The following is a 4757-nucleotide window of genomic DNA, read 5'->3' as shown; positions in this document are numbered from 1 at the left end:
CGCGCACGCGAGAGTTCGCGTGTGACGTCGCGAGGCTGACTTTTAAAAAGAAACTGATCGGGGGAGGCCTAAAGAAACTGATTCTTTCCCATACCGACAGAAATAGCGCCTGATCACCTACAATTCCTTTCTGAATGTTTTCATGTTCTAAAAAAAAAAAAAAAAAAAAAAAAAAAATATGTACAGTACGATATACGCGCCATATATATTATGACTCTTATATATGTATTATATATATTTATCCAATGTATTCTAGTAGAGTTATCCAAACATCGCTGTATTATACGTTCAGAGAATCCGTGTTGCGATGATACTTGTTAAGCAACTACACGAGAGTCAGAAGCACACGAAGCTGAGCCATTATCAACGTTCGGGATATTACAAAGTGCTATGCGGAACACATTTTCAAAGTTGATATTATCACGGTCGTTGGTGACACGCCGAATCGGCATGTTTCATTTTCGCGATGAGAGAATTCAACGGTGAGAATTGCAACGCGAAAGTTGCTGGAACACCGGGGTCGCGATCACGAATCGCGTTTATTTAAAAATATCGCGCTGACGACGACTGTTGCATCATTGTCTCATTTTATTGCGAATGGTGCTTCGGATGACAAATTTATTTCAGTGTAATTTAAAATACGAGCAAAAATACGGAATATCCAAGGTACATATACATATATCAGTATCGTGTGAAACGCACGTGTCTTTGGAATAATTAATTGAGGAAAAAACATCAATTGTGTTGTAAAATTGTCGACAGAAAACAACAGACGTTTGAGTCGTAACGACGAGAATATTTTAATAATGAAATTAGTAAACAAACCTGATCTGTCTGGCAACAGAACGTTGTTAAATCTTTGAAAGATACAGCATTTTGAGCATTAGAAGAGTTAAAGTAAAAAAAAAAAAAACAAAAAACAAAAAAAAACAAATATATCGATATAACACCTACTGCAGGTTGTAAGAAATACTTAAAAAAAAAAAAACTTTTTATATGTAAAATTATATAGTTCGGAAAAACAGAAACACGTACACGTATTGTATTTCGAGTATATCGCCGATAGTTTGTCGCATGACATAACAATTATTCTCTCTCGCACATCCACATACAGCGTATAATCTATAAGAATATTCGGAGCGGAACATATATTGTACGTAAACAAGAGTATCGAAAAAGTAGGAACGTTTTTTGATATGTATAAAACGTGGAACACAGGACCACAAGATTCAACACCTTTTGCATACGATTCGTAATAGAAAGAGAAAGAAAGAGAGAGAGAGAGAGAGAGAGAGAGAAAGAATGTGAAAGATAAATGTATTAGTTTTAACGACTGTGAATTATATGTTATACGGGGAATCGTCTTCGTTGCTTATTATGTTTCGGCTATTTCCGAAGAACATTTCGATTTTCACGATATTTTGTCGAAATGTCTCGAATGTTTCCAAATAATAATAATAAAAAAAAAATCATGTTACAAATTTGTTGAATGGGATCTATAGTTAGAAGTTTTTATTGTTCTCTCGCGAAAAGCGAGTTCGCGTTTTCGTCACATTCATTCTGTGTCCAGGCTATTGGCTTCGTCATAGGGATATATATTTGTAGACTTTATAATTTTACAAATAATTTTCGACTATACGTTGCGTTTTCTAAAATATTTAAATTCTCGCGGAGCATTCGGGACATTTCCACGAAATCAACAGAAAATCGAGAGGACAGATTGTTTTCGAAACTACATCCATCGTTTCTTATTGTTGTTACGTTTATTTTTGTACGCAAAGTTATTTCAAGTACGTAGTTATTAAGCATGAAAATGATGAATGATAAAACGAAGATATATATATATATATATATATATATATATATATATATATATATATATCAGAAGAAATCATATGGGATACAAAAAGAATCTGTACGAAGAGAAAATCAGGGCAAATAAAGAAGACTAGTTTTAGAGACAGCAGCGATCTCATTGCAATTTCCTTTATTGTCACTTCTCGAAGAGATGATAAACGGCGGATTTAGCGTTTTTTTTTAGTGAGTTTTGGAATCTTATCACGCAGAGCCTAAATCATTTTATATATTTTTTATCTGCTAGAAATTGCTTTTTTTTTTTTTTTTTTTTTGAAGGAAACCTGCAACATCAAGAAATATGAACGTATTAAGGGAGGCGCCAGTAGCGCCATTTATTTTATATCTTTTATAAACATTTAACACGTTTTGAAGTATATTATTTGCAGCATACCCTTCACAAATGTTCCAATCTTGCGCCACTTTTCCACCTCGTGTGAATGAGAAAGACTTTTTACCACTTCTTCTGGATCTGACTTCACTTAACATGACGCACTGACTGATTTTTGTGACTTTTGTGAGTATTTGTCTTCTCCTTTTTTGAAAACAGCACAGAAGGCAAATAACATTTGCTGATCGTTTTCAGAAGTCTCTCAATACACGGTAAGAAAGACAATTCTTCAAGCGAAATTAAATGCTCGCGGCAATAAAACAGGCGCAATTGTGACAAAAAAAAAACCAAAACGGGAAAAAGGAGAAGAAGAAATGGAATAAAAATAAAACGTAAACTATGACATGCATACATAACACAACTATATATTTCTATATTACAATATAAAATTTGTTTAGAAAACCTAAATTCGGAAACATTCTTGTTGCAATGCATTTGTCAGATTCAGAACTCTATTAACATTCATCTAAAGGTTTACTGAATTATATGTGTGTTATATCCCGTTAAATTATAATAAATTAAACACAGCAAACTGCAAAAAAAAAGGTATTTCAAATAAAATTATTCATTCACAGTATATAAATATTATCGTTTTATAAAAGCGTAAAAATGAGGACTATATGATAAATGTAGTATCTATTACTGTGTATACAGTGTATGTTATCGCGCAAGATAGTTCGAAAATTCGCAAGCTCGTACGACATTCACCAAACTCAAGTAAACCATGTCAACGTAAGTTCGCAGATTGTTTCATTTAATAATGTAGATTGTAAGTTAAGAGAAACAGAGAGAGAGTGCGCAATTTTCTTTACTTTAGAACACTAACTTTAGCATTCACGTCGGTACAGTCTTTTTCATTTTTTTTTTTTGTTTTTTTTTAATTTGTTTATTCTTATACGGCATCGTAAATGCCTTATTAGCATATAAAGTTAGCGAAATGTGCTGTATAATATTCGAATTTAGCCTCAATGATCTCGAGCTAGTAGCTCATGTGCCTGTGTAAGAGTAATAACAAAATGGAAAGAAAACAAAAACTACACAAACTGAGCGCTGAAGCCAGTGACCGCGTCGTTCAGCAAACCGAGCTTTATCGCTTGTCACCGGCATGTTTTTTTTACATTTACAATAGATCTAGAGGAATAGGCCAATCACAGGCACAAAGCGCTGGAGTCTGCTGAACGCCAGGTCAATGTTTCAAAGCGCAAAACTATGCGACACAACTCTGAGATATTATCTATAAACGCGTATATTTATTATTAATATTATTGAACAAAGAGAAAATCGCGGATTATTTGTAAAAAAAAAAAAATTGAACGATCCTTGCAAATGGTATATATGCGCACAATTAGTTCAAATATTAAAATACCGACAGTGTAATAAACTTGTTGCTCACTTAACTATATATGTATATGTTGACTAGGTCTCTTTCGGTCGAGTGAGTGATACAAGCTTGCGAAGTGCCGTAAACCATCTTCCAACAACATCCTGTATAGCATACGCGCGACGCGCAAACAGTGTTAAAATTTTTGTTCGAAAAAAGTAATATGAACGTGAGGCTTTTTCTCGCAAAAAAGCTTTTATTTACATTTGTTTCGTTTTCTTTTTTTTAGCGTCTATATATATATATACGTATACATATATATATATATATATATATATACATATATATATATATATATAAATTTATAATTGCAATAAAATCCCACACACAAATCGATCGCGCACTCATACTGATCACTTGCTGTGGAATGTTTTACATAATAAATACAAATTTCTGAGATAAATTAAAATACTAGTCTTGCATTTACAAGTGGGAGATGTGTAAACTCCAAAATGACAATCATCTCATCGCAATTCTATCTATATTGATTCACTCACCGACGAGCCCGTATATATTTTTATTTACACAATATCTATATAATATAAACATATATATATGTATATATATATGTATATATATATTGCGATCGCTGATTAAACCTATCGATATATGAAGTGAAAGGTAAAAAGTACTATTTTGTACCTTAAAGTCTGGGAAAAGTAAAATAAAATGCTGGCCTGTGTGTGTTTGTGACGTTAAATCGCACTCTCTTACGTCATCTATTCTACATCGGTAATAGTATTTTGCCTTTTTTTTTTTACGTCCTTTTTCTTATTTGCATTCGATTTATTTTTAAATGCAAAAACGCGAATCGCCTAACTTAATCGCTAAACTTAACGTAACCCGCAATTTTTCTCTTAATCTAATCTTAGCCGCTAACTAAATCGTACGAGTGGACTGAGTGATAAATTATCATCGACTGTACAAATCGCTGCTTCCAACTTGACACAATCACATCTTAATCTCGGAATACCTGAATAAAAATCGCTATCGTACTTCCGAGTTACGTTTGGACCTCGCATGCACCTTTTATTATTCTTTTTTTTCTTTTTTTTTTGTAAAAAATATACTTCCTGCGCTTATCGTAAAAGTTGGATGATTTAATATCGAATTTACGCGAGACGTTTCAAA

The sequence above is a fragment of the Pseudomyrmex gracilis genome, unplaced genomic scaffold (assembly GCF_002006095.1).
Source record: "Pseudomyrmex gracilis isolate BER0280 unplaced genomic scaffold, ASM200609v1 scaffold_186, whole genome shotgun sequence".
Taxonomy (NCBI): Eukaryota; Metazoa; Arthropoda; class Insecta; order Hymenoptera; family Formicidae; genus Pseudomyrmex; species Pseudomyrmex gracilis.
This window is presented reverse-complemented; position numbering follows the sequence as displayed.